The sequence below is a fragment of the Physeter macrocephalus genome, chromosome 13, assembly GCF_002837175.3.
Source record: "Physeter macrocephalus isolate SW-GA chromosome 13, ASM283717v5, whole genome shotgun sequence".
NCBI classification, from domain to species: Eukaryota; Metazoa; Chordata; class Mammalia; order Artiodactyla; family Physeteridae; genus Physeter; species Physeter macrocephalus.
In genome coordinates, this window is record NC_041226.1 from 19,227,564 (window position 1) to 19,244,958 (window position 17,395).

Here is a 17,395-nt window from a genome sequence, read left to right on the forward strand (position 1 = left end):
CTTATTACTCAGTTTTGATAGCGCTTTAATATACTCGGGTTACTAGTTCTTTATCAAGTTAAGTGATTGGCAAATATTTTCTCCCAGTCTATGGCTTGTCTCTGCATTCTCCTACCAATGTCTTTTGAGGAGAAGTTTTAATTATGATAAATCCAAGAGATTAATTTGTTATTTTATGGATGGTGCTTTTGGAGTTCTACCTACGAGATCCTTGTCGAATCAAAGGTCACAAAGATTTTCTCCTATGTTTTCTTCAAGAAATTTTAAAGTTTTAGGTTTTACATTCTATCTGTTCTATCAATTGTTGAGACAGGGGTATTAGAACCTCTGCTAAATTTCTTATTTGTATATGTCTCTTTGCAGTTTTATCATGTATAAAAATTTAGGATTGTGTCTTCTTCATGAATTAATCCCTTTATTATTACAAAATGACCCCTCTGTCCCTGGTAATCTTTGCTCTGAAATCTAACTTCTGATCTAATATAGTCATTCCAGCTTTCTTTTGGATAGTGTTAGCATGGTATATCTTCCAACCTTTTATTTTTAACTTATGTGTGTCTTTATATTTAAAGTGGGTTTCTTGTGGGTGTCATATTCTTGGGTATTGATTTTTTAAAAATTGAATCCAATGATCTCTTTTAATTATATATATAGTGTTTAGATCGTTTATGAGTGATTGATATAGTTGAGTTTAAATCTACCTCTTGCTATTTGTTTTCTATTTGTCCCATGTGTTCTTCACTCCCCTTTTCCTCTTTAACTGCTTTGTCTTCAATTATTTATTATATCGTTTTATATCCCCATTGGCTTTATAGACTATAATCCTTTATTACTTTCATGGTTGCTTTAGGGTTTATAATATGCATCTTTAACTTATCACAGTCTAATGTTTCACAGTCTAACTTACTACTTCAGGTATAAGTATCAGAACCTTAACAATATATCTGCCCTTTCTCCCCTTCCTTGTGCTAATATTATCATATATTTTACTTTTACATATGTTATAAACTCCACAGTCATTATCATTATCATATTAAACAATCAACTGTCCTTTGAAATTACCTAAATAATAATAGTTTTAAAATCTTATATATTTACCCATGTAGTTATCATTTCCTCAGGCCTAGGTATCCATATAGTTTAATTTTCCTCTGCTTGAAGGACTCCATTGAACATGTCATTTAGTACAGGACTGAAGGTAATTAACTATTTCAGCTGTTGCATGTTTGAAAAGTCATTACTTTGCTTTTGAAAGATATTTTTGTTGGGTAAAGAATCCTAAGTTGACACGTTATTCTTTTAGTGTTTTAAAGATATTGCTACATTACCTTCTAATTTACATTGCTCCTGACGAGCAATCTGCTATTACTTTTATCTTTGTCCTGTATTAATGTTGGCTGCTTTAGATTTTTTCCTCTTTATCACTTGTTTTAAGTGATTTAATTATGATGTTCCTTGGAGACATTTATCTTTCTTGTGCTTATCATGATTCTTGGTTTATAGTCTTTATCAAATTCAGAAAAATTTTGGCCACTATTTCTTCACATATTTTTTCAGTTCACCTTTTTAAACAATTCTCTTTTCTCTGTATGTATCATTTTCGACAGTTTCTATTGCTATGTCTTCACATCCAATAATCTTTTCTTTGGCAATGTCTAACATGCCATTAATCCCATCCAAAGTACCTTGTCTCTGACATTGTAATTATAATCTAGAAGATACTTCTACATAACATGTTCAATCTTTCCTCTAGCTTCTCAAACATACTGAATACAAACGTAACTGTTATGTTCCTGACTATTAATTCATCATCAATGTCATTTTGCAGCCAGTTTCAAGTGGCTGATTTTTCTCCTCATTGTGGTTTGTATTATTCTGCTTCTTTGCAAGCTTAGTAGTTTTGACTGAATGTCAGTCACTGTAAATTTTCCCTTGTTGGCTGCTGGATATTTCTGTATTCCTATAACTATTCTTAAGCTTTGCTATGAGACGTGGCTAAGTGACTTGGAAACAGTTTGATCCTTTTGGGTCTTGCTTTAGGCAAGAACAAAGTTATATTCTTCCGTTAGGCAGGAACACAGCTACATTTAGTCTAGGGTTAATTTTTCCCCACCACTGAGCCAAGACCCTCCAGAGTACTCTACCAAATGCCCTGAGAATTATGAGGCTTTCTACTCTGGCTGGTGGGAACAGGCACTATTTCTGGCCTTGTATAAGCTTGGACAATGTTTTATTTAATATATAATCCTTTTAGGTGACTCTTTCTCTAGCCCTGGGTAGTTTCCTCACAGGTATGCACTTATCAGTACTGTGCTAAATACTCAAGGGGGACCTTCTTCAGATCACTGAGGTCCTTTTTATGTTTAGTGCTCTCCTCTCTGGTACTTGGATCTGCACTCTATTCTCTTTGGACTGCCAGCTTCATCTCAACTCAGGGAGATGGGACCTACTTGGGACACCCCTCCCTGTGCCCTGGGAACTTTCTCCAGGCAATAAGCAGAGCCAATCTTAGGGCTCATGTTTTCCCTCTTCAGCTGCATGATATCTAACATCTTGAGTGCCACTGTTTCATGTATTTTTTTTTCTAGTTTTTTTTTTAGTTGTTTCAGACAGAAGAGTAAGTTTAGTCCCTTTTACTCCATCTTGACAGGGAACTGAATTCACTACTCTTAATTTTTAATGTACGCAATGGGCAGTAGAAAGGTAAATGAATTAATCACAAGTAGAACACAAATGGCAATGCTTTAAAAGCAAGATTTTTTTAAAAAGTATGGTCTGGGTTCACCAATGGAAGCCAATGTGCTCTTGATATACCCTTAACCGAAAGAAAAATCAATATTCTCTTTACAGATATTTTGGGAAAATGACACGCACTTTCTTAGATTTCTGCATAAGACTAAGTATTACTTACCAGCAACTTACAGAGTGAGTTCTTATTTACTAAAAAAATGTGTTATCTATAAACTAAAATTAATATGTTTCTGGAGATTAGCTGGGCCTGATTCAGGATTCTACTAAGACATGTGGCTGCCATGCAACACAGAGAGAATTACCACAATTTAGGGGAAGGATACTTTGTTATCTGTTTATCTATTATCAGTGCTCTCTTCAATTAGTTCTGGCTTTTGCACTGTCTTCTATTGGTCATGGCTTTAAACCTAATAGCTTTTATTTAGCAATTACTACATGTTTATCTTATCATTCTCATATTTAATTTAGTTTTCAGAGATGGTTGATTGATTAATCCTATAGTGTCCAATGGTGCATATGTTCATTAACAATATTTTTGGCTTATCACTTTATCCTTGTTGCTAAAGTAGGTACATTCATAAACTTTCCAATTTGACTTATATGGTGACATTTCATAAGCAATGTGCTGCTTATGAATTTATATTAAATAACTTACAACATATTTTCTAAGTACAACAACGTATTTTTATATAGAGAGCAGTGATTATAGGGCATAGTTCTGTAATATAATAGGTTGAACCACATGAAATTGCCACTTAAGGTCAGAAACATTAAAATAACAATTTCATATGGTTTAATCTAATAAAATCAAATATATATACTCATTTTCTTAAATCGTAAATGGCAATTTATATAGATTGTCAGCAACGTATTCACTATAACTTATTTATCTTACTCTTCTCCAATTCCTTGTTCACTGGAAAGGAAAGGTGAAAGTGGGTAGGATGGGTGGGCCTCAGTCTTTTATCCCTCTTAATTGAACAGAGGTGTAAAATAAGGGTTGGGAGTTTGAGGGCCACTGCCATTATTCTCCTTAGTCAGATATACTATATAACTTAATATAATAAGCAGTCAGGAGATACAGCTCCAGCCCCGCTACTAAGAAATCACACCTTAATACTAACATGGAAACCTGATTAAAATAAGACTTCCAATGCAATCTTGATGAAAAAGACATCACAAAGTTACTTCCACTCAGGAAACTATGGGAAAAGAGAGCAGGAATTCTTCCAAGAAATCAACCCCAATCTGTTAAAAGACAGATAATGTGCACATAAATAAGACCAATAGATTTTTTGTTTTTAAAGTACAGTCAGCCCTCCATATCTGTAGGTGCGGATCGTGCGGATATTTGACTCTATTGTACTACATCATTTAATATAAGAGACCTGAGCACCTGCGGGGGTCCTGGAACCAATCCTCTGCAGATGCTGAGTGACAACTGTACTTCTTAAATCCCATTTTACAGCTCCTAGCTGTCTAGTGCTATTTTCAGAGCACTTGGGTTACCTTTAGAGCACAACGTAATTACATCTGGGACAATTTTATTTTCATCTACAAATATTTTATTGCCCTTTTGTAAAATACTAGCTTATATATTGAGATTATTCACCTTGCTTTTTCAGAGTTTCAGATGCTTGGTTATGTCTATCAGAATCACTTTGGGTTTAAGACTAAAAAACAGCAGCTTCTGAATATTTTCTGAACAAAGTAACACCTTAGCATCTAGGTTTACAACCAAAAGGTTTGAATTCCTCTGTAAAAGCTGTATTACTAACTTCACCATATTTAACATGTTTCCTTCATTAGTTTCTCCCAAATAGAGAATTTTATCATAAGATATCATAAGAAAATCAAGAAATGTTTCTGTATTTTCCATGAGAAGAAAGATCTGTCTGTAGAACCCAGTATTTTAATGTTGTCCTTTCTGAGACAACCATATTCTTTGTTTATAAATCTACAACTATGGCTGAGCTAAAAATTATTGCCTAAATATGCTAATCTTTCCTCATCTTATCTTTAAAAAATCTTCCTTTTCTTTACTTTGTCTTCAGTTTAAGCTAACATCTCTCCTGAAATTTACTACCAACTCTCCTAAAATATTAGGTTCTAATATTAAAAGGGGAGATCAAAATATCCAGGCATATGAGACTTGAAAACAACTATATTCAAAATTATAATTTTCTATTTGGAAAAGAAAATTGCTTTTATAATAGAAACTCATAAAATAAAGTATACTAAAATTGTCCCGGTTGGCAGATATGGTTATGTAAAGGTTGAGAATCACTAGCCTACAATTCTCACTTCTTTAACCTGCTGTAACACAGCTTCAGACCCAACACTAAACTGAAATTGCTCTCTTTAAAAGCACCAATGATTTCAGACACTAACTGGGAAGCTTTTGAGTGAAAGGATGTGCTGTTAAAAATCACACAGGGAAACAGACATAAATCAAGGCTGGCCAACTAGAAGGTATGGTTCTAACGAGGACTAGTCACAGTCACCAAATCCAAACCATCTTTTCTTTTATTATTTGTTACATCACGAAAGTTGTATGTTTTACACTTAAAAACACATGTACAGACATTATTTTTAACTCCTGCCTCATTCCAACTCCCATTTCCAGAGCAACCCCTGTGGAATGTACCCTTTCAGATGTTTTGCTCTGCACTTATGTATGTATGAGGTTTAGGGGAGTGGTTTAAATAAAATTGCGTGTACTGGTCAATGTCTTGTTTTTTCATGTAAAATATCTTAAGAGTTTCCTAAAGAAGTACATCTGTAGCTACTTCATTCTTTTTCACGGCTGTCTAATATTCTACTATGAGGGCATACTATAATTTATTCTAATGATGAACACAAAATACTTTCATTTTCTTCATATATTTCTCCCTCTACAAGGAACAATCATGTAATATTCTCTATGACCCTATGATAGTATTTCTGTATTATAAATACACAGAAATGAAACTTCTGGCTTAGAAGTATGCATTTTCAAAATTGACAGAAACAAGGACTTCCCTAGTGGCACAGTGGTTAAGAATCCACCTGCCAATGCAGGGGACATGGGTTCGATCCCTGGTCCAGGAAGATCCCACATGCCGCAGAGCAACTAAGGCCGTGTGCCACAACTACTGAGCCTGTGCGCTAGAGCCCGCGAGCCACAACTACTGAAGCCCACGCGCCTAGAGGTGCTCTGCAACAAGAGAAGCCACTGCAATGAGAAGCCCACGCGCTGCAACCAAGAGTAGCCCCCGCTCTCAGCAACTAGAGAAAGCCCACGCGCAGCCGCAAAGACCCAATGCAGCCAAAAATAAATAAATTAATTTAAAAATTTTTGACAGATACAGCTAAACTTTTACCCTAAAACGATGAAGCTGTTTATACTGTTCAATAGTTTATGAGTGCCTACTTTCCAATGTGACACCTATCAAGGTTTTCCAATTTTTGCCAATTTTATTAGCAAAGATTAAAAAAAAAATCATCTCTCGATGTTTTCAATCTCTTACTACTGGTGTGTTCGAGCATCTCTTCAAAACTTTATAGGCTATATTTCTACTTCTATGAATTTCTGTACATTCTTTCTCGTTTTCTACTAGGTTGACTTGGTTAATTTGTAGCCACACCTTTTATACTCTGAATATTAACTTTGTCTACTACATACATGTCAAATATTTTATCCCAGTCTATTGCTTACCTTTTTAAATGGCATCTAAGTTTGACGTCTTATTTGAAAAGGCTTTCACTACCCTGACACTTTTTTTTAATTCACTTCTTCCAAAATTTTTGCCATTTTATTTTTTTACTTATATTTAGTCCAACTGGAACTTAGTTTTGAGAGTACCACAAAGTGAGTACCTAATTATCTTTACCTCAACTGGACAGCCAATTGTCCCCCATCACTTACAGACTAGCTCTTCCATTACTCACTTGTTAATCATACAATAAATTCTTCTGTAACCATGGAGCTCCTCCTGAATTCCTTATTCTGTTCCTTTGATCAACATGCTCATTCCTACTCCATATTCTTATTATTTTAATAATTATAATTGTACAGTATGTTTTAATCTTTGATGGGTAAGTTCCCCTTTGTTATGCTTCTTTTTGAAATTTATCTGGCCATTCTTGTGCATTTTTCCTTCTCAAAACTTGAAACATCAGTTTGTCAAATTCCATTTTAAAAATCCTGTTGGATTTCTAATTAGGATTACACTGTATTAGTTTGGTGAGAACTGCCAATTTTATAGTATTAAGTTCTCACATTCAGGAATATACTATTCCTCCATCCATTCAGATTTCTTGTAGTTTTCTTCAGATGGTGCTGCATATTTTTAAAATTTCTCAAGTATTTTATAATTTAGGCGTCTACTTTTCTTACTGTTTTTCATAGTTGGTTATTGCTAGTGTATAAGAAAGTTAATGAACCTTCTAAATTTATCTCATAGCCAGTGGGCTTACTGAAATCTTTTTGACTCAAATCATTTTCTGTTGCCTGTCTTGTCTAAGTAGATAATCATATCAACTGCAACTAGTAACAGTGATATATTCCACCTCACTCCCAATCCCCATTATTTCGAGGTTAATTATTTTTCTTGTTTCTTAACGCACTAAGACTTTGACCAATGTTCCTATCTTTTAATGAAAGTACTTCTAATATTTCATTATGACATTTAATACAGGTTTCCGGTAGAGACCCTTTATAAGATTATTTCTTGTTGATGAAGAGTTGTCAGGGATAACTGAATTTTAGAAAATGATTTATTTTTTTAGCACCAAAGAGATATAAACATAGTTTTCCCCTTTAACCTACTAGTATAGTGAATTACATTAATATGCTTCCTAATGCTGAATCAATATTATACTCCTGGGATTCAACGTATCAGAACTGGTATGATTTACTAATTCAAAGCCAGGCTCTGGAGTCAGAACGCCTGGGTTCAAATCCCAAATCTTTCACTAACTAGTTGTATGATTTTAGGTGTGTTATTTAACTTCTCTGTGCTTCAGTTTCCTCATCTTTAAAATGATGACAATAATAGCTACCTCAGAGAGTTGTTTTAAGGATTAAGTAAACTGATACAGGAAAGGTTGTTTAGAATAGTACACAGAACATAGAAAGCATTTAATATATGTTAATTATTATCATTTACTGAGTGCCTCATATTTGCCAGCTGTAAGGTATGTGGCATTGCAGGAGTCAGCAAACTAAGACCCGTGCACTGAATCTGGCCTCCTGCCTGCTTTTATAAATAAAGTTTTATTGGAACACAGTTATACCCAATGTTTATAATTATCTATGGTTATTTTTATGCTCCTACACCACAGTTAAGTAGTTGCAACAGAGTCCATATGGCCACAAAGCCTAAAATATTTGCTATCTGCTCCTTTACAGAAAAAAAACAAAACAAAACAAAAAAAACCTCTGCCGACCTGAGAAGTATTGTTCAAAATCGAGGAGTTCATAGTCTAAAAGATGAGACAGGCAAGTAAAAACATATATATGCTACAGTATGTCACAGTCATGATATCATGAGCATATTATGGAAACCTATGGCAGTTCAGTACTAAACTACAGGAAGGATTCACACAAGGGATGAAAGACAAGAGGTATTTTATTTACTTTTAATTATTTTAAAATATGTATTTGTTTACATGTCTTTATCTCTCATCGTAGTATGTGAATTGCTGGAGGAAAAGGAATATGACATTCATTTTTGTGACATTCATATTCTAAGTATCTACGACATTTAAGATTTTTAACAAATGACAGATGAATAAATAAATGAATGGTGAAAGGAAGAATTTAGATACCTGGGTAACAATGATTAGAAATGTCTTTCAAAGTTCTGGATATAAATATCCTATGGTAGGGCTTCCCTGGTGGCACAGTGGTTGAGAGTCCGCCTGCTGATGCAGGGGACACGGGTTCGTGCCCCGATCCGGGAAGGTCCCACGTGCCGTGGAGCGGCTGGGCCCGTGAGCCATGGCCGCTGAGCCTGTGCGTCCGGAGCCTGCACTCCGCGACGGGAGCGGCCACGGCAGTGAGAGGCCCGCGTACCGCAAAAAAAAAAAAAAAAAATTCTATGGTATTTCACTTGCCATGTTAAATGGGCTCTTTCTTTTAATCCCTATAGCAGCTAATTCTAGGAGATAGATCCTATATTACCCCTCTTTAAAGTGAAGAAAGTAAGGCTCCTTGAGGTAAAAGCAATGTGCTCAAGTTTATATACAGCCAGTAAGGGAAGAAGCCAACAAACAAACCTTTATCTGCCTAATGTAAAACATATGCTCTTTATACGACAAAGTTGGGAAGTGGTGGGAAATAGATATAGTCACAGGATACCAACAGAGTATAAACTCTAAAATAGAGATAGAAGATATTATAATTGATGCAGCAGGAATTGTAGTGTGGTTTTAACTTCCAAAACTGAGCAATGATTTTAATAAATTCATATTTTAAAAATATTAGTCTGGAAGCAGCCTGAAGATGAACTAGAGGAAGAGTTGCCTGTACATTTTATCCAAAGTCTCCTCTATCACACACATTAGACCAGTTTTGGTCAGGTTCAAGTAATCGACAAAAAATAAAATTGCTAGCATACTATGGCATTTGAGGAATAATGATTTATCTACTAATCTGAAGTACTGGAAATAGCTAGTCCTAACATGGAAGAAACAAAAGTATATTTCATTAACTAAAATGCAAAGAAAAAGTATATATTGCAAATGAAAATACTACATAGAAAAAAATCAAGTCTTAAGAATGAAACTGTAATTGAGAATGGCTGTCAGGAAAAAGACTCACAGTCTTAGAGAACGAACTTAGGGTTACCAGTGGGGGAAGGGCGGGGGGAGGGATAGACTGGGAGTTTGGGATTGACATGTACACACTGCTATATTTAAAATAGATAACCAACAAGGACCAATGTATAGCTCAACTGAACTCTGCTCAATACTCTGTAATAACCTAAATGGGAAAAGAATTTGAAAAAGAGTAGATACATGTATACGTATAACTGAATCACTCTGCTGTACACCTAAAATTAATACAACATTGCTAATCAACTATATTCCAATATAAAATAAAAGTTAAAAAAATAAAATAAAACATCTTTGGAAAACAAAAAAGAATGGCTGTTACAAGCAAACCAAAAAAATCTAGAAAATGTAAACATAATGAAATCAGAAATTATAAACTATGTTTTCACTTTTATTTTTATTTAAGCCAATCTTAAGAGAAACTGATTTTGAAGTAAACGAAATGACTACTCCTTCAAGCTAGATCTCAACATAAGTACATAGCTGTTGTATATGACATCTATTTCTGCAAAAGAAAGCATATAATTACTTTTTAAAGAAAAGTCTTAACTGTGCTTTAAAATGTACTTAAACATCTGTTTAGAACCCCCAGAGAAGTAGGAAGATTTTTTTTTCTTACTGGGGAATTGCATTTCACTAAGAAATCACTTAAATTGTTTAAATTATTCTGTTCAAAAATATATTAAAATGTGGATTCTGAAGAAGGAAAACAGAAAACAGTAACTTTCAGACACTTCTGATAGAGGCTTATTAACACAACCTAATTTATCAAATTTAGATAACCTTTACACCAAGGTTTATGTCAAAGTACACATCATGCTTACTACTCTGTCTTTCTAACAATTAGCACATAAGCAATCTCAAGAAGTGAGGGAGGAAGAGAGATGGAAGTCAATCAGAAGTAATAGTTTCATCTGTAAAATGAGAGTACCACCACATATCTGGCAAGTCTATATGGGATTTAAAAAAAAATAATCAAGTTTCCAATGAGAGTTCAAGTAGATCTTATTACTATAGATAAATAGTCTTCTACTTGAAAAAAAAAAACTATAAGGAATTCACTTTTGCATATTTTTATCCCACTGTGGAAGGATTAGCTGAATTTCCTTGGAATGAAGATCAGTATTCTCTTGCAAAGAACAGAGGCACTGGATACCGACCACACTGAAAGATTAATAAGAATGGAAAGAAAGCTTTTAAAATGTGCATTCTCTTTGCCAAGAAGGCAGTTAAAACTTTTGAGTAAACTAAATGTTTATTGTAATACTATATTTACAGAACTTTGGAGGATAAAACTTGAATTCATGATTTCTGGTCTTATTAAAAAAAGGCTGCACTGCTTCCAATGTAGTAGCATTAATGTAAACACATATGGTACTTTAATATTGTCATGGTTTCCAGCATCTCTTTGGTTGCTCACAATACTTCTGCGGGGAAATCAGGATAGACATTATTCTCCATTTTAAAAACTGGGAACCTAAGAGTGAAAAAAACGAATCTGAGATCATACAGCTAACAAGGGTCAAGTTGGAACTAAGATCCAAGGTACTTTATCTCCTATCTAGGAAACGGAAACAGCTGGAATAATGAAGCTGTTTCAAGTACTGACAAAAGGGGGGGTGGGAGAGTGAATTGTTAATTTCTTCTTAAAGCAAAATTTAAAAAGCCATACTTTTATTGGGTAGCAATCCATGAAGGCTGAAATTTAGTTCAAAAGGTTTGTACTGCCTTAAAACTTAAGACAGTACATACATTTTAAAAGTATGGAAAATGCTAGTATAGGCAAAAGGACAAAAGTTAACTTAAGTTTGGGGGTTTTGTTGCTTTGTTTGCTTTTAATGTTTTTAAGAGGAAAAAAAGAAACACCACTGATTTTAACCAGACAGCTCTCCGTCACATACATCTTTACTTTTCCCAGCATCTAATACTATCTCTGATATACAGAATGTATTTACTAATGCCTGTTGAATCAAAGAATGCTCTTATGCTATATTCTTACTTTCTTGATAATACAAAATATAGAGTAACCCTAGCGAATTTATTCATGCATCCATAACCTGAGGCACCACTATTTACCTGGTAATGGTACATGAAACACAATGTGAAGGAAATAGAATTGCTTCAGAAATACACACCTATAAATTTAGCAACTTCAAAGAGATATTTCACGTAAATGAATTTTCAAAATAACTGATACTTATCCTTTAAATCACTGTAACTTATCTTTAAATAATCATAATGAAAATATTTTAAAAGATTTCTAGGTCTTTTTTCTCTGCCTTAATCTAAACATGATACAATCTTTTCTTGATGACTCAAACTCATCAATGTAAATATCAATTATTAGACTATTCTATAACACAGTGACTCTTGGAGTTATTGAGGGATGTCCAACTGTTTGTCTCTTAACTAACTCAACCTAGACTACTTTTAAAAACAAGGTTTCCTACTGCCTGCTCCCCAGTTGTCACTTATAGGCCACCAGCATCCTAGCCAAGGATTCTAAGATGCCAGTTGAAGTTTAAAATACGTACAACCTGAATAGGCAATTGATATACTTAACCTTATACAGGTTATAAATTCCATGGTGTAGCTATTTTCACTGCTCTAAGGCCTAGCTCAAAGGCTTTTCTTCTTTTATGTCTGAGTTCTGAGACTCAGTCTAGGCAGTTGCTAGAAGTCTGGCCACAAAAGAACAATTACAATACTAATTTCTGCATGTTCTCTTAATTCTTACTATAATATAGGGAAAAAACCATAAATGATAGTCAGAACAAAACACAAAACAACCATGTAAACAAATGATGTAAGGCAGCTCACATTATGTGCTATATGGACAATTACCTAGCCAATTATTAGCCAAGAGTCAGCAAACCAGGCTTGCTGGCCAAATCCTGCGATTGTAAAAAAAAAAAAAAAAAAAAAACAAAAAAGGATATTCAACAGAGACAGCAAGTGGCCCACAAGGCTTAAAATATTATCTGGCACTCTAAAGAAAAAGTCTGCTGATCCCTGATCTAAACTGTAATAAACACACACATATAAAACATATAAGCTATTCCTCATACATAAAGCTTAAGTTATTAATATAAATAACTTAGTAGATTTAGCGTTCTTTCAGTGATGGGTTCATAATGATACAGCCAAACTTGTCCAGCCCTGCCTATTACTCTCTTGACCATACTGTAGGGCTTAGCCAAAATCTTGACTTTAACCTTCTTTCCTTCTTCCTCCTGATACTTACCCTTATACACTCTCAGACTGGTCTCCTTGCTATTACTTCCTGCTCTGGCTGTCAATCTTTTTTGGAATGTCTTTCCTTTTGCTAGATATCTAAATCCTTCCTAAGTTTCAAGTCTGACTCCCTTTAAATGCCTTCCAGGATCATTCTAGCCCTCAGTGGCCTCACTTTCCTTTAAATTACAGTCCTTGCCACACAATTTAATAATGCCATCTTATATTTTTGCTAATGATTTCTTGTGTGTTAGTGTAGTATCCCCAACTAGTCTGTAAACTACTTGAAGGAAAGAAACACATCCTATTGCTTTTGTATCCCCGCTCTATTAGCAGCTCATCATCCTCTGAGCACATGTCATCTCCCAAGCGCATCTCTCTACCTTGGAGAAAAAACAGCCTGAGGAATGGTAATGGGTGATAAGTGATTGGAAATATCAAAGGAAGACACCTACAAAGAAACTTGATGGAAGACCATAGGCTACAACGCAAACTTATAAAGTATATGTGAAAGATAAGCAAAACTACAATAGTGGGAGGATAGAGATAAAGATCAAGGGTTAAAGAGACCACAGCGTAACTCTCTGAAATAAAATGAGACCAAAATATTAAGAAAATTATAAAAGCTCCCAATACAGGTTAAAAAAAAAAAAAGTTGCCTTTCAACGCTACTGGTCATTAATTCCTTTTTAGCAAGCAGCTCGACACTGATATCAGTGTCGGGCCATTTTTCTTTTTCTTTTTGCAATGTGATAAAAAGAAGCACTAAAAGACCCAATGGAATTGGCATGCACAGTATTCTAAACCTTTGGATTTACAATATTGTGAATTTATTTGAAGTCTGCTAGAGACTGCTAGGGGAAAAAACCAATTATTTATCTTTTGATTACCTGGCTAATAAAATTAGAAATCACAAGCATATCGCTACATCATGCTCAAAGATATCACCTAGACTCATTTTCATAGAAAAATGTACCAAGAACATGAAAAAGAAAACAAAACCTTTAGGTTACTTCATCAAATTGTATCTTAAAAATATAGGCAAAATAGAAGATGCACAAGCCTTGGATGTATGCACATTAAAAAAAATACAAATATTTTTAAACAGGCATAATTATTACCCGTAAGTCTAAAACAAATTATAAATTAAATGCTCTTTACCTAAGTAAAGCTACAAAAGATGATGAAAATTATTAATCATGCATCGCTTCTCTTTTTTCTGGGTTTTATAACCTCTCAATCCTGACCTCTGCCTGGCTGGTCAGAGAAGAGGGAGAAATTTTTTCATAATTAGTAATAAAACATGCTCAAAATTATACCGCAGAACTTTAAAAATTAAAACGTAATCACTAAATGCATGATAAATCAGCTTTCAGTTATTCATACAAAGGGGGAAAGTGATGACATAGATGACACCAAATCTGTTTTTTTGAATCATATGATTAATTTGGGAGAAGCAAATTACCCTTATAATTATGTTTGATTGAAGCCAATGTTAACCAGAAGTTTATTTTTCCTGAACAGTCAATGATTTTTGAGGGTTCAGACAAAACGGAAAGAGGGGGAGTTCATTCAGAAGCATACAGGTGGTTAAAAGCAGCCAGCTTGAGATAAAAAATTTTCAGTTAACCTACACAAGAAAACTGAGAGGTGTTCTATGAAGGGAAAGAAGAAAATTTCATAAAATTTGTGATAGTGCTAAAATTCTTAAACATAAAACTATTTATAAAAATTTTAACAAAATCTTTTTCCTGTCAAGTCATCATCCCTTCTTCCCAATAACTGGTATAAGTGGTGATGGCAACAATTATCAGTGGGCTAAGAAGCTGAAAGCAAAATTTTAGGTTCTATGTTATCAAAGATGTGTAAAATCCTTTTTATCACTGTTTTAAGTCCACCATCTGTCTCAGTGGGCACTTTATCTCATTACTTGAGAAAAGTCAAACCAACCAAGAAAATATCAAACAGGCAGGGGGCTCATTTCTCTGGACTATTTTTAGGTGATTTAAAAACTTACACGATGGCAAGAACTACAGATTTAGCAAATACACAAAAACTAAATATTTATCCAAATACAAGATCATAGCCACAAAACTCAATTAGTTTCTGCCTAACATATGGCTCCAACTCCCGGGTGGCATATGTTTAGCACTGGTGCTGGTACTATCATGGTGATAAAACATTATAGTAACAGTTCAACTTTTGTTATTTCATTCTTAAAATACAGAAAAACACACACCAATTTTGCTTCCAAGAGCTAAAAACACAGACCACGGGAAAAAGCAAAATAATTATGCCGCTCAGTTTTAAGAGCCTACAGTCTACACATACATGAGGATTATACAGTTAAAAAAAAAAAATCTTGTCAGCCTGGTATTCTTTGTTAATAGATGCTCAGACACGAAGGTGTCCAAAGGAACTTACATGAAATTTCACAAAAGAAAATCCCGTATTTATGATTCCTAGCACCCCACTATCCATTACCCCCTTTCCCCCCACAGAAAACTATCCCAAGGCTTTTAACATTAACAGTTTAATAAAAGAACGACTAACGACTACATTCATTAAAACCGCCGCCGTTCTGCCCCAGATTTTATGGCTAAATTACGTGTTCATTTTCTTTACCTAACGCATGACGTCCTTCCACAGCCGTGTCAGAAGTTCAAAGATCCAGGCTGTAAAACAGGGCGAGGACTAGCAGCCCGGAGTCCACCCCCCGACTGAACAGGTGGTTAACTCCGCCGGCTGGAGGAACGGCCAGGTACTGGCACCAGCCAAGCAGGATCAAATACACTAGGGCGGGTTTTCGAGGTTTTAACCCCAACAGGAGCAGGGGAAACTCTCTTCCGAAGAGCGTTCAAGTTTGGCGGCTGCCCGGCGGCCAACACCGAAGGCGCCGCGGCCGCTCGGCGATCCGCTCCGGAGGGCTCCGCAGTCCACCCCCCAGCGCCGCCGTTAGCGGCACGGCTCGCCGCGGGCCGCGGGCCAGGGGGGCGGAGGGAGGGCCGCCCACGCCGCCTCCGCTGGCTGGTGGCGGGGCCGCGGCCGCGCCCCGCCGAGCGCCTCCCGGCAAGACTCGGGCCCAGCAGGTGCCCCGTGAGTGGACGGGTCCCGCCCGCGGCCCACTCCCCCCCGCCCAGCGCGCGCCCACAAGACTGGGTGGGCCAGGCCCCTCGACGGGTCCGAACCCCGCTTAGCGCCCCGGCCCCTCACACCCAGACTAACGGTTTCCGCGGCGCCTGCCCCGAGGGGGGCGGGGGGGACGGGACCCGGACGCCTCGGTCTCCCCCACCTTTCCCGAAGGGAGCGCCCGCGCTCTCACCTCCGAGTCACGCCGCTCTGAGGCGGAGGAAGGCGGCTACCCCGGCGCCTCTTCTTCGGGTTCCTGATCGTTCTCGCTCCACTTCAGCGGCAGAGCCAGCTCTCGGGGCCGCCGCGGCCGCCGGCGCACTGACTGTTGGGGTGGTTTCCCGGCAGTGACGGTGCCGCCTCAGCCCCGCTCTTCGCTCCCTCTCCGCGTAGCTCCCGCTTTCTGTTTCACCCGAGGGACCACGAACGCCGCCGCCGCCATGCTTACTACGGAGCCGGGAGGAGGAGCCCGGAGTCGGCGCGCCGAGTGCGGCTGCGCGAGCCCAGCCGACGGCGCCCCCGGCCGGCCCGGACCCCGCGTCCCCGCCCCGCGCCCTGGCCCGCTACCCCTCTGGTCTTTACCGGGAGCGCGAGGCGCTCGCTGAGCCGCCGGTGCGGGGCGTCAGAGTCCCCGTTGCCGCTCCCGGGGCGCCCACCGCCTTCCCGGGGCTCCGGGCCCTCTCCTGAGGCCCGGCTACGCCTGGGTCGTCGCAGCCGCCGCCGCGGCCAGGCTGCTAGCGACACTAGGGAAATGAGGAGCCAGCTGACGTTCCTGGGGCCGCTCTCACACACTTCTCAGTCCAGATTGTGAAAGACTCCCTCTGAGGCGCACCGGGGTCGGCCTTTTTCAGGAAGCACAAAACTTAATGCCGGCAGGTGCTTTTAAAGACACTCCCCCAAGGAATAGGAAGCCAACCGAAGTGGGCTTGGATGGTTTCAACCCCAAACGCTTACACCCCAGGATCTCTTAAGGAAACAAAAATATTTAGATATTTACTTCAGTTGGAAACGTGAGGGTTAGTTTCTTGGTCTCTTCCCCAGTCAAAACGCGTGGAAACCCATTACCTTAATTTGTGCAACAGCCCGAAGACTTACAATGGAACGCGGCCGAGATTTCCTTGAACCTCCAGCAACTGGGGGCGCTGCAATAATGCCTGAGGACCGGTCAGGGCTGCTTCCTTTTGCGGTTTCCACGGGAGGACTTGGGATGGGGGTTGTCCTTGGGACGGGGATTCTAACCCCAGGAACTGTCCCCTCAGAAACAGTGACGACGTACCCAGCCTCCTTGTTCTGGCTTTATTTCAGCTTATGAATTGTGCTGCCTTTAAAAAATAGCAGTGCTTTTTTCCCCACCTTTTTACAGAAATCCTTTTAAAATGTACTTATTCCCTACGTTCTTAAGGAATACAATGGTTAATGAAATCCTTTGTTGATGACTAGCCATCAAACGCCATACCTTGGC

At 37.7% G+C, this 17,395-nt stretch overlaps 1 protein-coding gene across 4 annotated transcripts in view; it reads right to left on the reverse strand.

Annotated features, from left to right (window-relative positions):
• The window catches only part of FNDC3A (fibronectin type III domain containing 3A), a 199,105-nt gene extending 182,014 nt beyond the window's left edge, over positions 1 to 17,091 (reverse strand). For 2 of the 4 annotated variants that reach the window (XM_024126029.3, XM_055089637.1), the window contains exon 1: positions 16,127 to 16,407. The gene's annotated coding sequence lies outside the window, so the exon portion shown is untranslated. Of the gene's footprint in view, positions 1 to 15,429; positions 15,677 to 16,126; positions 16,408 to 16,998 lie in introns of those variants that run through there. The other 2 variants (XM_007105284.4, XM_007105283.4) reach the window with 2 other exon arrangements.
• Between the last annotated feature and the right edge of the window lie 304 nt (positions 17,092 to 17,395).